General features: G+C 50.9%; 1 protein-coding gene across 7 annotated transcripts in view; it reads right to left on the reverse strand.

Moving 5' to 3' along the window:
* LOC129469976 (uncharacterized protein C17orf113) overlaps nucleotides 1-23,765 on the reverse strand; it is a 73,229-nt gene that overhangs the window by 48,748 nt on the left and 716 nt on the right. The gene's annotated exons all lie outside the window — the stretch shown is intronic.

The following is a 23,765-nucleotide window of genomic DNA, read 5'->3' on the forward strand; positions in this document are numbered from 1 at the left end:
CAGGCTGCTCCTAGGCACCATCTCTGGAGATCAGGGGGCACAGCCAGAGTCTGCTGGGGAGACTTCACCGGTGTGTGTGTGGCTGAGAGTCCTTTCTGATTCCTCCCAGGGGATCAAAGCACAGGGTCCAGCACACAGTGGGCACACACAGGGGCACGGAGCCAACCAGGGAGAGCAGGAGGCAGGGGCTGGTGGCACGACCTCCTAAGAGCACTGTCACCATTCTGTTGTTGGAGAAGCAATAACGGGGTAAGAGAGCAAGAAAGAGCCAAGGAAAGTGGACACAGAGGGCTCTTGCAGCCAAAGAAGAAGTGGCGGTGCCATTCACCTGCCTGGCACTGGGGCAGGCCTACTGGGGACCAGGCCACGCAGAGAGGAAGCCCCATGGTGGGGAGCCTCAGGGACACCTCACCCACGGTACCACCAAGTCTCCTAACACTTCCTGGTCCACCCATCCACCAACTCACCCCTGCCTTGGGCCTTGCCCCTGCTCTCCCCTCAGTCTGGAACATCCTCCCGACATTCACAGAGATACCTCCTCGTCACACTCAGGCCCCAGCTCAAATGTTACCTCCCCAGGACCCCCTTTCCCCAGCTTCATCACTCTTTGTCTCAGACTCAGTTTACCACCCTCTTAGGGTATCTCTCAGGTTGTAATTCTTTTGTTTGGACACTGACCTGTCTCCGCCATGAGGGCAGGGCCCTTATTTCCCAGCTATCCACAACACCAGTGCAAAGCTTACTGCATACTTAATAGATGCTCAATAAATAGTTGTTGAATGAATAATAAATGCATTTCCACTTTTAAGATAAATCCACATTAAATTGTACATTTTAAATGGGGGAATTGTATGGTATGCAATTATATTTCAATAAAGCAGTTACTAAAGATTTTTTTTTTTTTTTTGAGATGGAGTCTCACTCTGTCTCCCAGGCTGGAGTGCAATGGCACAACCTCGGCTCACTGCAACCTCCATCTCCCAGGTTCAAGTGATTCTCCTGCCTCAGCCTCCCGAGTAGTTGGGACTACAGGCACCTGCCATCATGTCTGGCTAATTTTTGTATTTTTATTAGAGACAAGATTTCACCATGTTGGGCAGGATGGTCTCGACACCTGACCTCATGTTCCACCCGCCTCAGCCTCCCAAAGTGCTGGGATTACAGGCGTGAGCCACCGCGCCTGGCCAAAGATGTTTTAAAAAAATAAATCCAGGGTGAGGAGGACGGTCATGGTACACTATATGTACCTCACTATCCCACAGCACACGCATCCTCTTAACTTAATCCGGTCACACTGCTCTCCATCACAGTCCACATCCTGTGGCTGTCCATGGAGAATTGCAGTTGTTCAGACTTGGAAGGGATCTTAGAGGCCATCCTGTCCCTTTTGTAGCAGCTTTGACAAAGTATCCTCTGGCCTCTGCCTGAACATGCCAATGATGGGGAGATCACTACCTAACAAGATGGCCCATTCCACTATGCTAATGTTAATTAAAATGCAGGGTTGGAACCTTGCTTGCGTACTCGTCCTAGATCTGCTGCCTGGTAACACAGAAAACGTGCACTCCACTTTCCACAGCCAGAGAAACACAGCAGGCAGCTTCTTCCTAAAGGGACTCTTCTCCCAGCTAAAGAGACCCATTTGCCTCAGCTATTCTTCCCCTGACATGGTCACCTCCTCCAGGAAGCCTTTGAAGATGTGCCTCCCCCTTGTATGTGCTCCCGGGGCACCTTGTATGAGACCCTAATACTGGCCTTATCACACTGTATTAATTAAACTGTCTCTCCCAAACCCTGCTTTGGTTACCCGACTATACTGAGGGCTCCTCCCCCAGGGTAGTTCTGGGCCTTCATTCATTTCCTTTGCCTGGTACCTTGCATGGTGACCAACTGACCTGATCTAAACCACTTAATTTAAAATGTGTTGAATAAATGGTTTCTGGGTGTTGGATTATCCCAGTTACATTCCTTTAAACTCCTTTTTTTTTTTTTTGATGGAGTCTTGCACTGTCGCCCGGGCTGGAGTGCAGTAGCACGATCTCAGCTCACTGCAAGCTCTGCCCGCCGCGTTCACACCATTCTCCTGCCTCAGCCTCCCGAGTAGCTGGGACTACAGGCACCCACCACCACGCCCGGCTAATTTTTTGTATTTTTAGTAGAGACACGGTTTCACCGTGTTAGCCAGGATGGTCTCAATCTCCTGACCTCATGATCCACCTGCCTCGGCCTCTCAAAGTGCTGGGATTACAGGCGTGAGCCACCGCGCCCGGCACATTCCTCTAAACTCTTTTAGGGTTTTGGTATCCTCCATAGAACAGAAAACGGGACAGCGCAATGTCCCCCCATCTCTACCCTCCTCTGTGAATGCTGCCCATCCCTCAGCTTTTCTTCAGGCTTGAACTAGCTCTACGTAGAGCTGAGCGTCCTTGAAACCCCCAGGTCTATTTTCATGTGATGCACTGGTGAGTTCAGTCTCCCTATCCCAGCCCCCGAGTGAGTGGTAGTTTCCTGCACTGGGAGGCCCAGACTGTATGTTTGGGCTTGCTGGCTCTCCCATTCTGCTCAGCCTGTTGAAATCATTCAGCAGGACCACAGTTGCCAGCTTAGTGCCACCCACAAAGACGTGGCTTCACCTAGATACCTAGGAATAACACACTGCTAAACTCCAACTCTGCACGCAGGCAAAACACTGCCGTCTATTGTGGGCCTTCTCTGTGCCAGATCCTTCCCATGCCCTTTCCCACTCATTTCGTCCCCTACTAATCCTGAAAGGTTGCTACTACTCTCCTGATTTTGAAGATAAAGAGGGGGAGGCTCTGGCCGGACGCAGTGGCTCACACCTGTAATCCCAGCACTTTGGGAGGCCAAGGCAGGCGGATCACGAGGTCAGGAGATCCAGACCATCCTGGCTAACACAGTGAAACCCCGTCTCTACTAAAAATACAAAAAAATTGGCTGGGCGTGGTGGCGGGCGCCTGTAGTCCCAGCTACTCGGGAGGCTGAGGCAGGAGAATGGTGTGAACCCAGGGGGCAGAGCTGGCAGTGAGCGGAGATCCTGCCACTGCACTCCAGCCTGGGCGACAAAGCGAGACTCTGTCTCAAACAAACAAACAAAAAAAAACAAAGAGGGGGAGGCTCTGAGAAGTTAACTTACCTGCCCAAGGTCACACAGCTAGAAAGGGGCAGAGTGGGGATTTGAACCCCATTGGATGACTCCAAAGTCTAGGCTGTCTCTTTCTTTTATACCATGGTGCATCTAAAGGCCTTATCCCAATATGCCCAGTAACTTTTTTCCTACAAAGGTGGGGTGAAGAGGAAGAGCAAATGGAAAAGCTCTTCCCGGTAATGGAGACCTGGGGTGCGAGGTGGTGCTAGCCCTCCCTGGTCCACCTTCCACTTGCCCAGTGAGGGATTCAGGCCCCTTAAATATTGCCCGCCCCACTCCAGAAAATGACGCTTAGTCTAAATAAAGCCTCTGAGTCTCCAGTTTGACCATTCCAGCTTTCACTACTGGCCAGTCTCATCCACTGTCTCCTCTTCCTGTTTTGTCTATGGATGACTCGTCAGCCCTAGAACAGTGCCTGGCACACAGAAAGTAACAAAGACGTATTGCTGGATTTGAGGAATGAACTAACTCTCACTGTGGGTGCAAAGAGAAATGGATCAGGCACCTTGCTCTGACTGTGTGAGTTTAGGCAAGTTACTTCCCCTATCTGAACTTCAGTTTCCTTATCTCTAAAACAGGGCAATTAACAGGTAACAGTGTAGAGGATGGTGTGACATCATGCCTGCAAAGTACCCCATATAATATGTGCCCAACTAATAGTAGGGGCATCATTAATTAGGTGTTGCTGGTCCCGGCTTTAGAGAGAGGGACATTGAGGTTCAGAAAGGTGAAGGAACTTGCGCAACCCTCAACATTACACAGCTTGGAAGAGGCCCATACAGAACAGCAGCTGATGGGCCTGGATTTAAGGCTGTGCCCTTTTTCTTGCTCCTGGGGCCTTTCCCAAATGTTTGATAAGTAACATTTCTACTACAAAGATAAGAGGTGGTTAAAAGAATTGTTCATAATAATAACACTAAGGGCCCCAGCTGAAGCAAAGCCTGTAGCAAAGGGACTCAGGCAAGGAGCAGAGACCCCGGCCCAGCCAGCAGCTTCCCTGCTCGGCCCACAGCCCAGACTGGGGCTAGGATGGGTGGCGTCATTCTGGACTCCTGGGCTCTAGGAGGGTGGGAGAGGCCCCAACAATGGGTAGGCCTGTCCCACCCCACCCATCATGGGTTCTTTCTGCTCCCACTGAAAGGGCAGACTCTCTAGTGGCTTGAACAAGTCCACTGTGACCCCTCCCCCCACGTTTTGCCTCCTAAAATAGCCCAGAGCCACCATGTGCCCAGGGCGGCTCCCCACTGGTTGCAAATCCTCCTGAAATCAAATCCCCATCCTGTCCCAAGGAGGACGGCACCACCTCCTGCCACCACTGGGCTCCAGCGCCAGCCAGGCTCCCCCAGTGGAAACCGGGACAGTTGTCCTTCACAGTGACCGGGACATAAATCCCCAAATAATGAGACAGGCGCTGGGAACACAGAACCAGACACGGTGCTAATTGGTTTGCTTCTGGGAGAGATGAGGTGGAGACAACAGTAACAGGCCTCAGTTTCCCTGGCGGTGTATTGGGGTGGGGGAATGCAAGGGCCAGGGATCCCTGGCTGGGCTGGTTTTCTACGCCTTCTGACTGGCCTCACAACCTACTAACCAGCCGCACTTTTTAGGATATTAAATTCCCAGATGTAAAAGGAAAGGGCTGGGGTCTCCTGGTCCAGATCCTGAGGTAGGAAGCCTAGAATCTCTACCATGATCCAGAAACACCTTCTTTCCATTAAGAAAAAGAAAAAAAATTCAACCAAGACTCAGATCCTTCCCAGTATGCATGGGGACTGGCGGAGTGGGGAGGCAGGGAACCCAGCGCAACCTCCCTGCTCCTCATGTGAGGTTGGTAATGGATTCTTGGACAAGCCCAAGGTCCTCAGTTTGCAGTAATCAGGATGAGATTATCACATTAAACTTTCAAAGTCTTTGCTCAAAAAGCAGCAGCAGCAGCTGACATCCTTGACTCCCCCGACTTTCCCACTGTCACCTTCTCCTGGACCATGACCAGATGAGCTCCAGATACAGGCCACATGGAGTCTCCACTGCGCTGGGGCAGAGGCAGCGGCATGGACAGGTTGATCTCCCTGGGGGTGGCCTCAGGGTTGTGGTAAGATGGAAGGGGGGAGGAGGTGGGGGAGAGAGGTGAGCAAGTGTGTCTGCGGGTGTAATTTGGAGGGACTGCGGGGAACTGGAGTAACTTGAAGTCAGGCAAACGTGTTTACATTACAACTTCGCCACTAACCATGTGACTGGGAACTTGTCCTTTCTCTTCACATCTTAGTTTCCTTGTCTGTAAAATGGAGATAATGGTAACAATGCCTAATAATAACTCCTCTGACTCAAGGCTGATGTCTGAGAAGATTAAATAAGATAACATAGAATATACTAGCCAGGCACAGTGGCTCATGCCTGTAATCTTGGCACCTTGGAAGGATGGAAGGACCAGGTGGGTAGATTGCTTGAGCCCAGGAGTTTGAGACCAGCCTGAGAAACATGACAAAACCCTGTCTCGCCAAAAAAAAAAAAAAAAACACAAAAAAACGCAAAACAAAAAATATACATATATGAACAAAAATTAGCTGGGCACGGTGGTGCACACCTGTAATCCCAACTACTGGGGAGACTGAGATGGGAGATTGAGGCTGCAGTGAGCCATGATCATACCACTGCACTCCAGCCTGGGTGACAGTGAGACTCTGTCTCAAAAAAAAAAAAAAAAAAAAATACTGACCAGGCACAGTGGCTCACGCCTGTAATCCCAGCACTTTGGGAAGCTGAGGCAGGAGGATCACTTGAGGCCAGGAGTTTGAGACTCTATCTTTACAAAAAAAAAAAAAAAATTAGTTGACCATGGTGGTGTGTGTCTGTAGTCCCAGCTACTCAGGAGGCTGGGGCAGGAGGATCATTTGGGCCCAGGAGTTGAAGACCACAGTGAGCTATTATTGTGATACTGCACTCCAGCCTGGGTGAAAGAGCAAGACTGTCTTCCCCCATCACCCCCCAAAAAAAGAAAGAAGGAAAATGCCCTAGAAACTGTAAAAGCCCACTGCGATGTGAGGGATGATGTCATTAGTTACAGCAGAAGGGATGGTGATAAGACCATAGGAAGAACTTCCTCACAGCTGTGCATTGGAAACTAATGGAGCAAAAAAAAAAGAAAGAAGACAAACAGGCTTGGGTAGAATGCCAAAGATCTCATCAATGATCCACTCTCCCAACCCAGGGTGCCCATCCCCATGTCCAGGCTCCCCTCCTGCCCATCATCTTGCCTCCCAAGGCTGCCAGGCAGCCGTCAATTTTTCCCAACCCAGAGCTCTATTCAGCTTTTATTTGTTGCCAACACAACGGAAATTATTTCAACCTCCTCATGCAGCTTGGCAGAGCTACCTGGGGTGTGTAGGAGAGGCCAGAGCTGGAAGAAAGGAGGCTGGAAATTGGGGTGTCCAACAGCGGGGTGGCCCTCTCTCCAGAATATTAGCTGCAATCGCAGCATTCTAGAAGGCAGTCACCTTCCTGAGAGGACAGCCTTATACTGCCCTGTGGAAGGGAAGGGAAAGCCTGAGGATCCAGGGGTCCTCCCGGGGACCTTGGCCACCTTTCCTCTTACTTAAAGAGCTGCATTCAGAAGGTGTTGGGAAGGAAAGGCCCTGACTACCAGCCAGGTTCAACCCTGCGGAAATTAAGATCTGTAAGTCTCCCTGACCCTCCCTTCATTTCCTGAAGCTTTTATTTAGTTTGTCCAGCAGGATCCTCCCATCCCAGCCCACTGATTCAGGCCTTGGGGTCCTCTCCTCCTCCTCAATATGAGAAACTAATCCTAACCCATCCTAACCTCACAAGGATGGAGGCAGATTGAGGATGACTCCAAGATTCCAGGGTCACCTGGGGTGGGGAAGGGAGAGCCTCTAAGTCCATTGGCTGAGGGAGACGGTGGGGTATCCGTGGTCCACCTTGCTAGCCAGGGAGCAGCTGCTGACCACATCAAAGTCCTCCTCTCAAATCAGTCCAGTGGGTGGAGGCACACAGCCGTTGCAGGCCATGAAGAAGGAGGCCTTTCAAAACCAGCTGAGAGGTTCCAAGAAACGCCCTGAGGACAGGCTGTGTCAACATGTCCTGTGCCCCCCAGGCCGGCTGGTGCAGCTTCCAAGCAGCTTCCCACAGCAGGGCCACTCAGAAGCCTTGGCTGGAAGGCAGGACAGGGTGGAGGACAGAGCCTGAGCTCCAGGAGCCATCAGACCTTGGGCGAAGTCCTTACCTCTCTGATCTATAAAATGGACTCAGTAGTATATACCTCATGGGGTTGTTGGGAGAACCAAGAGGTGATATAGGGATAGTGTCTCCCTTTGTGCCTGGCACAGAGTAGGGGGTCGATAAATTCACTCAATAAACATTTATTGAACACCTACTATATGCCAGTCCATCCACTCTATACCCTGGGATCTAGCAGTGAACGGAATTCCAAAGGGCCCTCATGGAACTTGCAAATCTGGGTTAGGGGAAGAAGGATGGGCGCAGACAATAAGCAGATAAACACGTGAATCAGGATGGACGAGGGCTTGCAGAAGACTAGCACTCAGGAGGGGTCCCTCTGGAGGAGCTCTGTCAGACCTGGCTGACCTGAGGGACAGGCCTGCCTGAGGGTTTTTGGCCACAACCACTCACGGGAATCACCTGAGCAGCCTTGGAAGATTCTGATGTCCAAGCTCCTCCCCAGGGATTTTATTTTTTTGAGACAGAGTCTGACTCTGTCACCCAGGCTGGAATCCAGTGGTGCAATCTCTCCTCACTGAAACCTTCACCTCCTGGGTTCAAGTCATTCTCCTGCCTCAGCTGGGATTACAGGTGCCTGCCACCATGCCCAGTTAATTTTTATATTTTTTAGTAGAGTCGGGGTTTCACCACGTTGACCAGGCTGGTCTAGAACTCCTGACCTCAGCGACCTGCTCGCCTCAGCCTTCCAAAGTGCTGAGATTACAGGCGTGAGCCACCATGCCCAACCTCTTCCCAGAGATTCTGATGGGCTTAGTCTGGGTGCAGCCTGAGACGGTAAAATTCTGCCCAGGTGATTGGCATGCAGCCAACGGTGAAAGCCTCATGCCCAGCAGGCTTCCCAAGTACCTGGCTACAGGAGCACCACCTGGGGAGCTTGTCCAGCATCCTGGGCTGGGCTCCACCCCAAGGGGTTCAGATTCAGGAGCCTGGGGTGAGGCCCAGCATCAACAGGCGCCCAGATTCTGAAGAGTTTCTAGGAGAGCAAGGGCGAGCTCCAGAGACTGGCTCGCAGAGCCTTCCTCACGCTGAGCCCGGCCACACTGCATGGGACCACCTGCTGTTCCCATGAGCACTGTCCCACTGCCTTGCCCCCAGTCTAGCAAGTCCCCCGCCTTCCTCCAGGCAAGTCCTGCTCCTGCTCCTAGGCTTACCATGAAGCCTAAAGCTTCCCACCACCTCAGCCCCTTGGCTGAAGCCCCTATGCCATCCTGTTCCATGGCGTGCTTCATGTCTGGCTGAATCCTGGGCTCCTAGAGGTAGGGCCAACTCATCCATGGCACATGGCACCAAGCCCAGCACCTCACAGGGTATGACTCGTGACCTCAGTGATCCGCTCGCCTCAGCCTTCCAAAGTGCTGGGATTACAGGCGTGAGCCACCATGCCGGACCTCTTCCCAGAGATTCTGTTGGAATACCAACCTTCTGTTGAAGGAATACCAAATCTCTTCTAGCCTCCCCTGCTCCCACAACTGGGCCAAAGGTGGCAGTGTGGTGACTGGCTCCTCTAGATCCCTGCTCCACCCCCTGACCTGAGTCTCTGGTCCCAGGATTCCTCTTGTGGCATTTGGCTTCTCTCCCACCCACTGCACTCTTGGCCTTGCCCTAAGGGCCAGCCCTGGGACGGCAGACAGTGTACAATTATGTTCCCCCAGGCAAAGGTGCTCCAGGACGCCCTCTCCATCCCCGCTAAAGAACCAGGTATCAGCCAGTGTGGCTGTTCATGCCTGTAATCCCAGCACTTCGGGAGGCTGAGGTAGGAGGATTGGTTGAGCCTAGGAGTTTGAGACCAGCCTGGGCAACATAATGAGACCCTGTCTCTACAAAAAAATACAAAAATTAGCCAGGTGAGGCCAGGCGCAGTGGCTTACACCTGTAATCCCAGCACTTTGGGAGGCCAAAGCTGGTGGATCACCTGAGGTCAAGAGTTCGAGACTAGCCTGTTCAACATGGTGAAGCCCCGTCTCTACTAAAAATACAAAATTTAGCCGGGATGGTGGTGCACGCCTGTAATCCCAGGTATTTGGGAGGCTGAGGCAGGAGAATCACTTGAATCTGGGAGGTGGAGGTTGCAGTGAGCCAAATTGCATCATTGCACTCCAGCATGGGCAATAGAATGAAACTCCTCAAAAAAAACAAAACAACAAAAAACGGTACCTCTTGAGAGACAAAGTGACAAATGTAAGAAGCCATGTCTGTTCATTTTTGCTTGCCAGCATAATTTCACAAAGCTCCTGACTCATAACACAATGTTTTATTGTTTGTTTGTTTTTTTGAGATGGAGTCTCTCGCTGTCACCCCAGCTGGAGTGCAGTGGCGCAATCTCGGCTCACTGCAAGCTCTGCCCCCCGGGTTCATGCCATTCTCCTGCCTCAGCCTCCCGAGTAGCTGGGACTACAGGCACCCACCAACACGCCCCGCTAATTTTTTGTAGTTTTGGTAGAGACGGGGTTTCATCATGTTAGCCAGGATGGTCTCAATCTCCTGACCTCATGATCCACCCACCTTGGCCTCCCAAAGTGTTGGGATTACAGGCATGAGCCACCGCACCTGGCCATAACAAAATGTTTTAAAAACCAATCACACTACAAGAGGTCTTTGTTTTCTGGTAACTGGCCCAAAAAACAAAGATTTTACATTTTACCAAGAAAATCCTGTGTTGTCTTTATTAAGTTTTTGATTACTTAAAAAAACTAAACTTTAAAAGAATTAAAGTTTTTACATCCATGTAACTTTCTATATAAGTCTTTTTTTTTTTTTTTGAGACAGAGTCTCACTCTGTCGCCCAGGCTGGAGTGCAATGGTGCGATCTCAGATCACTGCAACCTCTGCCTCCCAGGTTCAAGCAATTCTCCTGCCTCAGCTTCCCAAGTAGCTGGGATTACAGGCGTCCACCAATACGCCAGGCTAATTTTTATATTTTTAGTAGAGATGGCATTTTGCCATGTTGACCAGGCTGTTCTTGAACTCCTGACCTCAGGTGAACAACCTGCCTTGGCCTCCCAAAGTGCTGAGATGACAGGCATGAGCCACCATACCCAGCCACTTTTAAAGCCATTTATCACTCTGGTTAAATAAATATTATTTGGCTGAATGCAGTGGCTCACACCTATAATCCCACCGTTTTAGGAGGCTGAGATGGGAGGTTTGCTTGGGGCCAGGAGTCCCAGACTAGTCTGGGCTGAACATATCAAGACCTCATATCTGGACCAGGCGCGGTGGCTCACGCCTGTAATCCTAGCACTTTGGGAGGCCGAGGTGGGCGGATCATGAGGTCAGGAGATGGAGACCATCCTGGCTAACACAGTGAAACCGCGTTTCTACTAAATGTACAAAAAAATGAGCTGGGCGTGATGGTGGGCGCCTGTAGTCCCAGCTACTCAGGAGGCTGAGGCAGGAGAATGGCCTGAACCCGGGAGGCGGAGCTTGCAGTGAGCCGAGATTGCGCCACTGTACTCCAGCCTGGGCTACAGAGCAAGACTCCAACTCAAAAAAAAAAAAAAAGACCTCATATCTGAAAAAAAAAAAAAAAAAGCTAGGCATGGTGGCACATGAATGTAGTCCAACTTATGAGGGCAGGTTGCTTGAGCCCAGAAGTTCCAGGCTGCGGTGAGCTATTATCACACCACTACACTCTAGCCTGGGCGACAGAGCTTGTCTCAAAAAAAAAAAAAAAAAACACACAAAACCAAAACCAAACAAAAAACTATTATTTTAGAATGACCTATGATTCTGTTTTGATGAAGTGTTTTAAACATTTTGACATCTTTGTCAGGTTTCTCCAAGATCAAAATCCTAAATTAAGCCTTTTTAAACTAAATAGACATATAAAAGACATTGTCAAATAATAAATAATAATAGATATTTCAGTTATATTTATGAGTGTTATTAATATCAATGTTTCACAATTATATTTGTTCATAAAAATCTAATATATTATCAATCATAATTTTATTTTATTTTTTCTTGGAGACAGGGTCTCACTCTGTTGCCCAGGCTAGAGTACAGTGGTATGATCACAGCTCACTGCAGCCTCCACCTCCTGGGCTGAAACAATCCTCCTGCCTCAACCTCCCAAGTAGCTTTGACTACAGGCATACACCACCATGCGCAGCTAATTTAAAAAAAAATTTTTTTTTAGAGATGGAGTCTTGCTATGTTTCCCAGGCTGATCTTGAACACCTGAGCTCAAGCCAACCTCCCACCTCGGCCTCCCAGAGTGCTGGGGTTACAGGTGTGAGCCACCATGGCTGGCCAGTCATAATTTTAATTACGTTAAATCTTTTCTATATTTTATATAGATATGTTATTTATATAACTTTAAACACTATTTAAAATTTATAAAGATCTGGGCCGGGTGCGGTAGCTCACACCTGTAATCCCAGCATTTTAGGAAGCCGAGACAGGCGGATCACCTGAGGCCAGGTGTTCAAGACCAGCCTGACCAACATGGTGAAACTTCATCTCTACTAAAAATACAAAAATTAGCCGGGCATGGTGGCGTGCATCTGTAATCCCGGCACTTTGTGAAGCCAAGGCAGAAGGATTGCTTGAGTCCAGGAGTTCAAGATCAGCCTGGGCAACATAGGGAGACCCTGTCTGCAAAACATTTTTTTTAAATTTGAGACAGAGTCTCCCTCTGTCACCCAGGCTGGAGTGCAGTGGCACAATGTCGGCTCACTGCAACCTCCACCTCCCAGGTTCAAGCGATTCTTGTGGCTCAGCCTCCTGAGTAGCTGGGACTACAAGTGTGCACCACCACGTCCAGCTAATTTTTTTCTTTTTTTTTTTTTTGTATTTTTAGTAGAGACAGGGTTTCGCTATGTTGCCCAGGTTGGTCTCAAATGCCTGAGTTCAGGCAATCTGCCCACCTCAGCCTCCCAAAGTGCTAGGATTACAGGCATGAGCCACCGTGCTGGGCCTCTGCAAAACTTTTTTTTTTTTTTGAGACAGAGTCTCACTTTGTTGCCCAGGCTGGTGTGCAGTGGCGCGATCTCGGCTCACTGCAACCTCCGCCCTCTGAGTTCAAGCGATTCTCCTGCCTCAGCCTCTCGAGTAGCTGGGATTACAGGCGTCTGCCACTGCGCCTGGCTAATTTTTTGTGTTTTTAGTAGAGATGGGGTTTCACCATCTTGGCCAGGCTGGTCTTGAACTCCTGACCTCATGATCCACCCGCCTCAGCCTCCCAAAGTACTGGGATTACAGGCGTGAGCCACCACACCCGGCCTCTGCAAAACATTTTTAAAAAATTAGCCAGGCATGGTGGCACACGCATGTGGTCCCGGTCACTTGGGAAGTTGAGGTGGGAGGATTGTTTGAGCCAGGGAGGTTGAGGCTGCAGTGAGCCATGATTGTGCCATTGAACTCCAGCCTGGGCAGCAGAGCAAGATCTTATCTCGAAAAATAATAATAACAATACATTTAAATTTAAATTTAAAAAACCGGCTGGGTGCAGTGGCTCACGCCTGTAATCCCAGCACTTTGGGAGGCCAAGGTGGGCAGATCATCTGAGGTCAGGGGTTCGAGACCAGCCTGTGCAACATGGTGAAACCCCGTCTCTACTAAAAATACAAAAATTAGCTGGGTGTGATGGTGCACCCCTGTAAGCCTAGCTACTTGGGAGGCCGAGGCACGAGAATCGCTTGAACCAGGCAGGCAGAAGTTGTAGTGAGCTGAGATCGCTCCAGCCTGGGCAACAGAGTGAGACTTTGTCTTAAATAAATAAATAAATTAATTAAAAAAAAAACAACTCTAAGGCCAGGCGCAGTGGCTCACGCCTGTAATCCTAGCACTTTGGAAGGCCGAGGCAGGCGGATCACCTGAGGTAGGGAGTTCGAGACCAGCCTGGCCAACATGGAGAAACCCTGTCTCTACTAAAAATACAAAAATTAGCTGGGCATGGTGGTGTGAGCCTGTCATTCCAGCTACTCTCTACTTTTAGTAGAGACGAGGATTTCTCCACACTGGTCAGGCTGGTCTTGAACTCCCGACCTCAGGTGATCCGCCCACCTCAGCCTCCCAAACTGCTGGGATTACAGGCATGAGGCACCGTGCCCAGCCTTAATACTATTAAGCATATACTGCTATGTATGATCTATAATATCCTTGTAATAGCCCTATTAAAGTGTTAAGTACAAAAAAAGACAATGTTGATGAAAACCTAGATCATGCTAATTAAAAAATAAATGCAATTCAAAGTGTGTTTTCCAATAAGTAGGCATATACGCACGCTGGGACTAGTGCTCATTGCTTAAAACTACAACTGAAAACAATCAATCTTCCTGAGAAAAGAGGCTTCCTAGTTACCTGACACAATCAGCACTTGTCTTTTAAATACAACCAGGCAGCTGATTTATGACCAAAAGAAAAAACTTGTGACACAAAGTAACAAACATCAGAGGCCATTTGCTCATTTCTGCTTACCAGAATAATTTCACAAAGTCCCTGACTCTGTGCTTATATGCAGCTCTCTGAAAAGAGTTTTAAAGACAAAACAAGATAAAACACAGCACCTGCCACCGCCCCACGTCTTGCCTGAATCACTATATTCCTTAGAAGATCAATGGCCCCAGTCCTAGCCAGGCACAGTGGCTCACGCCTGTAAATCCCAGCACTTTGGGAATCCGAGGCAGGACGTTCACTTGAGGCCAGGAGCTTAAGACCGGCCAGGGGAACATAGCAAGACCCCTGTCTCCATAAAAATAAAATAACCATAGTCCTTGCCTTTTGTTGCACATAAAATAATATCTGACAGAGTTAGTGATTATACCTCCGTAATCTATAACCAATATACTCTTACAGCGAAATTTTGATGTCATTTTGCACATACTGAACCCCCACTACCTATGTATAAACTATAAGCTAAAACATTGATTTAAAACAGTCTGACAAAACTGTTTTAGGGCTGTAGGCCTTGCTCTATAGTCCTCTGTAAGACTTCTGAATAAAACTAACTTTAGTTCTTTAAATGGTTAATTTTTTTTAATCGACACTCTTAGAGGGTCGTTATGAGGATTACCTGAGTCAATATTTACAAAGTGTTTAGCAACCAGGCACGTGGTAATCATTACATATGTTTGCTAAATAACACAAGTGTAGTCAATCAACAAGGTCGGTCCTGCTGATGTCGGGTCTGGGAGGTTGGGACTGAGATTTCCACTTTACAGGTGAGGAGACTGAGGATCCAGAGAGGAAGAGACTTGCCCAGATGGCACTCAAACCTGAGGTCTGTCTCCCTTCAACCTTCTCTTTCCAGCACCCCCAGGTCACCTCCCTCCCTCCTCAGGCGCCTGGCCCAGCCCGGGTGGGCGCAGTGCCCCACACTGACAGAGGCCCCTTTGTCCCCCTGCCCAGTGTCACACCCAGAGGGCGGAGCACGGCCGGACAAGCGCCCTGTGTCTGGGTCTGTTTCACCGCCAGGTCCGTGGCCGCCTGGGCGGCTCCAGCCACGGGACTCGAGGTAGGTGGATCCCAGGGCCATTCCCATCCCTTCCATCCCCCACCCCAACCTCAGCAGGGCATCCCCGACTCTCCCTCAGTGCAAAGAAGGAGAAACCTCCAAGGGAAACACCCCAGTTCTGGTCTCGACTCTGTGCAAACTCCAAGTGGCCAGAGCCTGGGTGTTGGGGGGAAGGGCTCCAAGCTGCCTCAAATACCAGGAGCAGGGAGCTAAGGGTGTGGGAACGGCAGCAAGGGCGTTCTGCATGTTGGGGGAGGGCAGCGGTGGGATCCTGGGGAGTGGGACAGAGATTACCCTGCCCTTTTTTACCCCATACTGTATCTGTAACCTGTCGCCCAGGCTGGAGTGCAGTGGTGCGATCACAGCTCACTGCACCCTCGACCTCCTGGCCTCAAGCGATCCTCCCGCCTTGGCCTCTCAACACACTGGGACTACAGGCACGCACATCACCATGCCTGGCCCAGTTCACTTCTCTTTACCACCTGGACTGGCAGAACAGCCTCCTCACTGGTCTCCCTGCCTCTACTTCCCCACTTCCTCTCCCTCCCAGTCCCATCTTCACACAGCCAGAGGGAGACTATTAAAAGGGCAACTCTCCAGCCTGGGCAACTCCATCTCTACAAAAAATACAAAAATTAGCCAGGTGTGGTGGCGCATGCCTATAGTCCCAGCTACTCAGGAGGCTGAGGTGGGAGGATCGCTTGAACCTGGGAGGTCAAGGCTGCAGTGAGCCGTGATCACACCACCACACTCCAGTCTGGGGGACAGAATAAGACCCTGTCTCTAAATAAATAAATACATAAAAATAAAGGCAAATCTGAGCACATCATGCTCTGGGATAAAAGCTCTAAAGGCTTCACCCTTTGCTTTAGGAGAATGCTTACCCCAGCCTGGAAGATCCCGGCCTTTCCCCTCCCGCAAGCCCTTCTCTCCCAGTCCACCCCTTCCACCTGATTCCTCCCACAGATTAACTGAGATATAAATACAACTCTCCACCTAAAAATATTACGGGTAGAAGTAACACTAAGGATGGTTAGAACTGGATATAAGAAAACTCATTATTGACTAAAATGCACAAAAGAATCAAATCTTGACCATAAATCTTTTTTTTGGTTTCAACTTAAATCTTCCAAAATGGGATGGGGTTACTCAGTCAATCACACAATGGCAGAAACTTGTGTCAAGAGCCTGCAGCCCCTACACTGATGGATGCCTCCAATCTCAGCTGCAAAATGTGTACGGAATCAATGCTGATGAAAACAGTTTCAGTAAAATTACAAAAGAATGAAAAACATGGACATTTGTTTAACTGTACTACAGGGGAAAAACGAAAATCTGATCAAAGAATTAAGTTGGATGAATAGAGTTCAAGCTGGAGAACACCTTAAAACATTTTCAGTGTTGGTATGTTTTGGTTTAAAATGTTTGCATTCAAAACATCCTTAGGGTCAAAATATCCGTAGTGGTTAAAATATCCTGTGCCCCTCTGATCTGTTTCCTATATCTCCCCACCTTCCAGCCACACTGGGCTCTTTCTGTCCCTGGAGCACAGCGAGTTTCCCCTTACTTGGGAGCTTTCTCAAAGCCTGTTCTCTCTGCCTTGAGTGCTCTTTTCCTTCTGACCCCTCCCTCCCCCTTCTCATGGCTGATATTTAACTATCACCTCTGAAAGACGCCTTCCTGCATTGCTTTCTCTAGGGTAGATTTCCTTCCTTCCCATTTCCTCTTATTCCCTTTTTTTTGAGATGGAGTCTCGTTCTGTCGCCCAGGCTGGAGTGCAATTGCGCGATCTCGGCTCACTGCAATTTCCGCCTCCCGGGTTCAAGCGATTCTCCTGCTTCAGCCTCCTGAGTAGCTGGGATTACAGGCATGCGCCACCACGCACTAATTTTTGTATTTTTAGTTAGTGATGGGGTTTCACCATGTTAGCCAGGCTGGTCTCGAACTCCTGACCCCAAGTGATCCGCCCACCTTGGTCTCCCAAAGTGCTGGGATTACAGATGTGAACCACCACATCCGGCCTCTTATTCCCTCTTGAGAACCTATCTTGTTCCCTCCTGGAACCCTGTCTTGTTCCTCCTTGAATTCCCAGGGCAGAGGCCAGCAAGTATAACACATAGTAGGTGCTCAATAAATATTGGTTAAGTGAATGAGTAAATCAGTGTCACTGGGGTGAGAGCTAGGACAGTAGGCTGGGGCTTGGGGGTAGGGGCTGGGACAGGATAGAGACACACCCACTTATGACATCAAGTTCCAGGGAAGCCCATTTCAGTGGGAGAACAAAGAGAAGACTGGCTGCACATGGTGGCATTACAGGCATGAGCCTGTAATCCTAGCACTTTGGGAGGCTGAGGCAGAAGAGATTGAAACCAGTCTGGGCAACAGAGGGAGACCCCTGTCTCTACAGAAAATGTAACAAAATTACCCAGGTGTGTGCCTGTAGTCCCAGCTATTCGTGAGGCTCTGGACTGAGGGCTGGGGCGGGAGGATTGCTTGGGCCTGGGAGGCGGAGGCTGCAGTGAGCTGTTAACACGCCACTTTACTCCAGCCTGGGTGGCAGAGCGAGACTTCATCTCAAACAAAAAAGAAAAGAGGAAACAAAACCAGTCCTGCTCCTGAGTTTTGCCCTATGCCCAGCTTCCCAAGGGTCAGGCCCATGTGCCAACTGGACAGCTCCCCCTCCACCCCTTCATCTGGGCCACCTCCTTGGGGCTTGGCTCCCACATGTGGCTTCAGGCCAGGCTATTTGGGGAAACTTCCTGATCCCCCCCTCTGGCCTCTCCACCCCCACACCTCATCTTGCAGACCCAGAATAGCTGTCCCCAGTCTCAACCTAGGGAGAGTCTCATTCCCAATTAGCACCCAGAGGGTTGAAACCATCTCTAAAAGCTTCTTGTGTCCCTCACCCCTCAAGAAGCTGCTAACTAGGACAGCACATTTCAGAATAAGGTCACAAGAATGCTACCTGCCCCTATATTCACCTCCCAGCCAGAGACTCGGGCCAGGAGTCTTGGTGTGTGAAGGTAGAGGAGATCTGGGTGAGGGGAGATTTAGGGAGAGCCAGGGGTGACTGCAGCCTGTGACTCTTTTAGTCGAAGGAGCAGCTCCAGCATGGTCCGGCGAGGAGCCCTGGCTGTGAGGGGTGAGGAGACCCAGGTTCCAGTCCAAGTTCCGCTAGAAGATTGACTCTGTGAAAGTTCCTTTGCTCTCTGAGCTTTCATCATCTACAAAAAGAACTTTGATCTTGGCCAGGCACAGAGGCTCATGCCGGTAATCTTAGCACTTTGGGAGGCCCAGGTGGGTGGATCACCTGAGCTCAGGAGTTCGAAACCAGCCTGGACAACATGGTGAAACCCTGTCTCTACTAAAAATACAAAAAATTAGCTGGGCATGGTGACATGTGCCTGTAATCCCAGCTACTCAGGAGGCTGAGGCATGAGAATCTTGTGAACCTGGGAGGGGGAGGTTGCAGTGAGCTGAGATTGCACCACTGCACTCCAGCTTGGGCAACAGAGCAAGCGAGATTCGTGTCAAAAAAAAAAAAAAAGAATTTTGATCTCCGCAGGTGTTCATAGGATGGGATGAGGCAGTTCTGTATACTGCAAAGTTCTGTACAAAATCAGGGGATAGGAGGCCCTTCGGGGTCCTAGGGAGATTGTTCTGGAGATGGATTCTTGCAGGGGCCCCGAGGCCATTAGAGAATTATTCATCTGCTAAAGTCTCACTGGAGGACTGGCTCAAGCCTCCACCAAAAGGGAGAGTGGGCAGGCTTCTCCCGCATTCCAAAGACCACACCCCATGTGTCCCTCTTTAGGAACCCCTAGAAAACCCAAGGGTTCCTGTTCCCAATGCCTTTTCCTGGCATTTCCTCTCCTCTCAGCAAGGGGATGGGGAGTGTCCCATTCCCATCCTGCCCTCCAGGGCCAGAGCACTCAACTTTGGGGCCGGGGAGGGGGTCAGCTGGCATCAGATGTGGGACTGAACAGAGCTGAGATCAGAAGGGTAGAGAAGTCTGGGGCTTGGGATGTAGGAGAGACGTCGGGGAGTGGGGGGTCCCGGGAAGGCTGGACAGGGCAGGGGGCAACGCCGAAGCTGGGTCTGGCCTCTTGCCTGGGCATCTAAAGTGAGAAGAAGGACCTGTGGAGTCAGTCCTTGCCCCACCCAAGGAAATCTTAATCAAATAAACAAACAGCCAACACAGCGGCTCCTGTGCAAGCAGCCGTGGGAGCGATGGGGAGGCCACAGAGGTGGGGAGGCCAGGAGAGGGCAGGGAGGCTGTTTAAACAGGCCCCTCGGCCGGGGGCAGTTGGCAGAAATATTTGGAACAGGGTGGGGAGCACAGCCGTGGTTTGGAGCAGGAAGCTGGGGCCTGGGGTGGGTGGGCTGAGCTTGGCTGCTTCCAGGAGAAAGAAAAGCGTCGATTCAGCCCCACTCTGGTCAACGCCTCTTCTGAGGGAGACTCCAAGTCCCAACACCCTTCCCTCAGTTCAAGGTCAATCAGGTCAACCAGACAGACAAGGGGCTCTAGCCCTTATCTCCCAGAGTGATGACTCTGGACCCCCAGCCCTGCTCCCAGGCCTATGACCCCGGGCCTCATCACTGAAGAATGTTTCAGAGTTCGGAGCCAAAACCCCGGAGTTCTCAACAGAGGAGTTGGAGGAGATGAGCCATCAGCTCTTTTTTTTCTTTTTTTTTACTTTATTTATGTATTTATTTTGAGAGAGGGTCTCACTCTGCCATCCAGGCTGGAGCGCAGTGGCACGGTGTTGGCTCACTGCAACCTGCACCTCCCAGGCTCAGGCAATTCTCCCGCTTCAGCCTCCCGAGTACCTGGGATTAAAGGTACCCACCACCAAACCAGGCTAATTTTTTGTACTTTTTTAGCAGAGATGAGGTTTCACCATGTTGGCCAGGCTGATCTCTAACTCCTGACCTCAAGCAATCCACCCACCTTGGCCTCCCAAAGTGCTGGGATTACAGGTGTGAGCCACTGCGGCTCGGCCCATCCACTCTCCCTAGGATATGATATTCCCTTCCCTGCCTCCTTGCCTGGCAGTGGAGGGGCCCGGAAGTGATCGTGGCCCCCTGGGAGGCATTATCATCTTTTTTTTTTTGAGAGATAGAGTTTCACATTTGTTGCCCAGGCTGGAGTGCAATGGCGCAATCTTGGCTTGCTGCAACCTCTGCCTCCCAGGTACAAACGATTCTCCCACCTCAACCTCCCAAGTAGCTAAGATTACAGGCATGCGCCACCGCGCCCGGCTAATTTTGTATTTTTAGTAGAGACGGGGGGTTCACCATGTTGGCCAGGCTGGTTTCGAACTTCTGACCTCAGGTGATCCGCCCGCCTCAGCCTCCCAAAGTGCTGGTATTACAGGCATGAGCCACTGTGCCTGGCTGTCACCTTCTTTCAGGACTCTTGGCTGTCCTTTTCCCGAGACTCCTCAAGAGACTAAGGCAGAGAGTCAGAGGGATCCATGTCCAGACTGACAGGCAGATATAGAGAGAGGTGAAGATACAGAAAGACCCACCCAGAGAGATAGCCACGCAGTCAGACACTGAGAGTGGGAGTGTGAGAGAGAGGGACAGAGAGAGAAGGGGTAGACAGAGGAGGCAGAGAAAAAGGAAGAAGAAAAGACAAAGAAAGACTCACAGAAAAAAGAGCTAGACGGGTGGAGAGGAGAGACAGAGATAGCAAAGGACAGGGTCAGGAGAGGGGAAAGGACAGATGGGGAGCACACAGGAGGCGCGGGGCCAGACACACAGGCCGAAGCAGAAAGAGGCTCACGAGAACTACACAAGGACAGACGGCCTCAGGACCCGGAGACACTCTCCTGGGAGACGTGGGGAAGCCAAAGTGCTTGGGGGTCGAGCCCCACTGGGGGTGGCCTCACCAGGGCAATGCTGCTGCCTCCTGTCCCCAAAGCTTAACCAACCGCTGCTGGCATCTAGCCCCCAGCCACCCTCTAGTAAGCCAGCCCTTGGCCACTGGAGCCGGCGGGTCACCCAAGGTGAATGAAAAGTCACCAATAAGGGACAGTGAGAGTGTGACTGGGGTGAAGGTATGGGCATCACAAGCCATGTGTGTCAGGGTGGGTCTGACCTGGGGTGGGGTTTAGGAGCGCACAACCCTATACACAGACCTCTGGGGGTTAGTGCAGGCGGGCATGCATACCTGAGTAGTTTGTGAGTGTGTGTGCATGTGTGTGGATCCAGTTCCATCAAGAGCCTCACAATGCTAATGAGGCCAGCGTGGCAGGCTGTTCCTCAAATAGCCCAATCAGAAACAATGAGTGAGCAGAGACAGCCACAAAAAAGGTTTCATGCCTCTTCTGAACAGACGGTGTGTCCAGGTGCCACAGGGCACTTGACTACAGTCAACACCAGCGTGCCATTCTTTCCCGCTGGGGATGACCCCCGCCGCCTAGCCAGCTGACCCCACAGTCTCCCCTGTCCCAAGCCCAAACTCTAAACTCACGGGAGAACCCACATGATAGACACATGGCCCCTCCCGGGCTGCAAGGCGCAGCTCCCTCTGAGAAGGGCAGCCGGAGGGATGGTGGGGTCCAACCCTGGCTTTCCCCCAGGCTAGCTTCCATCCCACCTGCTGCTGCGGCCCCATTTAGCTCCCTCCTTGCTCCTGGGGTCCAGTGACCCACACCCTCACCACACACAGGAGAGAAGTAACCTCTCCTCCCCAGCCCTTCCCTCTCAAGCATCACAGGACATTTAAAAAAAAAATTGTCCCAGTTTTGTGGTGGATAATGAGGTCAGGAGGCCCACAGGGGAACTACTTGTTGGTGACAACTGACAATCTTCATTTCACCTTGAAACTCCTTCCTGGTCCAGGTAAGCATGTTCTAAGCCCAGTTTTATGGGGGTGCTACTCTACTGGGGGACAAGGAAAGTGGGGAAGGAATTAACCAAATGGCAGCTGAAGTCACAGGCCCAGCCAGGCCCACCTGGAACACTCACAGGGCCTGGGGCAAGGGGACAACTGGCGGCCCACAGACATATATCTAAATATTTAAAAGTTATAAATCAAGCCAGCAAACTGTGAAATATGTTCTAACCTCTCACCCTGACAAATACACCTTCACTAACGACCTGGAGGACCAGATACAAATTTGGATTTGTCTGCCTCCTGAGCTTTACACATCAGAACGACTCTGTGCAGAGGAGACAGCTTCACTCGCACCCTGGCCACCCCCTTCCTGCTGCCGGGTCCTGTCTGCACCACAAGGGACTCTTGTGCATGTATAAGGACACCCAGCCTCATGTCCTTGCTCCATCCACAGCCCCTGCAAATAGCTGTCCCTTCACTGTCCCGAGGGGTGCACACACTATTGGCATAACCTGTCCTGAGGCGGACAGGCCTAGAGAAGAGGCTGGCATGGGCCGGGAGCCAGATGGTGACCATCTGGGCATGGACATCCAGAGTCACAGGTATGGAGAATGCGGTCTTGGAGGGGACTCACAGTCTCATCCCCTCGGCCCTGCTGATGCCTCATCCCACAGGGAGAGGACTGGCAGCAGGAGGGCCAGAGTGGAGCCTTTGAAAGCCCCCAGCTTAAGGCATGGGCACTCCCTCCCTTGCCCAGGTTTAAGGGTGCTACTGAACTCAGCCTTCCCTGGCAGCCTAGAGATCAGGCCAGGGCCTGAAGCTATCCTTTCATTGGAGGACAGCTTGGACAATCCCCAAACAGGACTTTCAGTCACTTGTATTATTTATCTTCCTGGAAAAATGTAGTGCGGCTTGATCCCAACTCCTGGAGGTGGGGAGGGCAGAGCAGTGATGACAAGAGGGCGTTTTTTTCAGGTTGGGTCTCCAAGCCAGAGCTTGTTCCACTGAGGCACAGCCCCAAGTGAGCTCCTGCTGGTACTGGTCCCTGTCTTGGGCGGGGCAGGGGGACTCTCTCCCTTCTACAGAGACAAAAGGCAACACAAACAAGATGACTAAAAGGGGAGAAGGTGAGGGGCCCTGGGCAGACCAGACAGGTCCAGAGATCCAGGAACCAGCAGGGGGCAGGGGCTGGTGGGGGGCGGTGTGCAGTGAAGGGCACTCTTTCTAGCCAAGCTTAGCTAAAAAAAAACAAAAAAAAACCCCTTCCACTCCCCCCTCCCCTGCTCACTCTCACCCCCTGCAGATCAGCTTTGCTGTCCCACACATGAGGGGACACTTATACTTTCTGAGCCCTCGCCAGGCTCCAGGCACTGTGCTAAGCGCTCTACATGTGTACCCTCATTTAACCCTTGCAGCCCCCCTATGAGGTGGGTTCTATTATTATCCCCATTTTACAGGTGATTAAATGAATTCAAAGAGGTTAAGAAACTTGTTCAAGGTCACGCAGTAGGTAGCGGTGTCAGAACTCAGCTCTAACTGACCCCAAAGCCCCCACTCTTTCCACTAGAGCACATGGCCTGCCAGAAGTAAGAAGCTGGCACAGACCCAGAAGGCATGAAGGTCAGATAAGAGAACGAACTTCTGCCTCTGATGGTTTGTGTGGTGGAATGAGGCAATGGAATGGGGAATCTAGACAGACAAGGAAGCCCCCCTCCCCTCATTGTCACCCGTGTCTGTCCAAAGGCTTGTGATGATCTCAGGAAGGTCCCTGGGGTCCCAGCTGGACCCAGACAGCAATGTCCTGACTTCCCTTTGTTCTATAATCCAGGGTCCTCTGCTCTACTTCAACCCAGCACCGTGACCCAAAGGCTGCCTCTCCTTAGGGGCTCAGAGCTCTGAGCATCACATTCAAGCTGTTAGCCCAGGTCCTCCTCTTCCAGGAAGCCTTCCTCGAGGTCCTGGGAGGCAGAACCCCTTTCCTACAGCCCAAATCCCAACACTGAGGGTGCAAATGCTCCCCTGTCTACAATAAGGCCACATCT

This window comes from Symphalangus syndactylus, chromosome 20 (genome assembly GCF_028878055.3).
Source record: "Symphalangus syndactylus isolate Jambi chromosome 20, NHGRI_mSymSyn1-v2.1_pri, whole genome shotgun sequence".
Taxonomy (NCBI): domain Eukaryota; kingdom Metazoa; phylum Chordata; class Mammalia; order Primates; family Hylobatidae; genus Symphalangus; species Symphalangus syndactylus.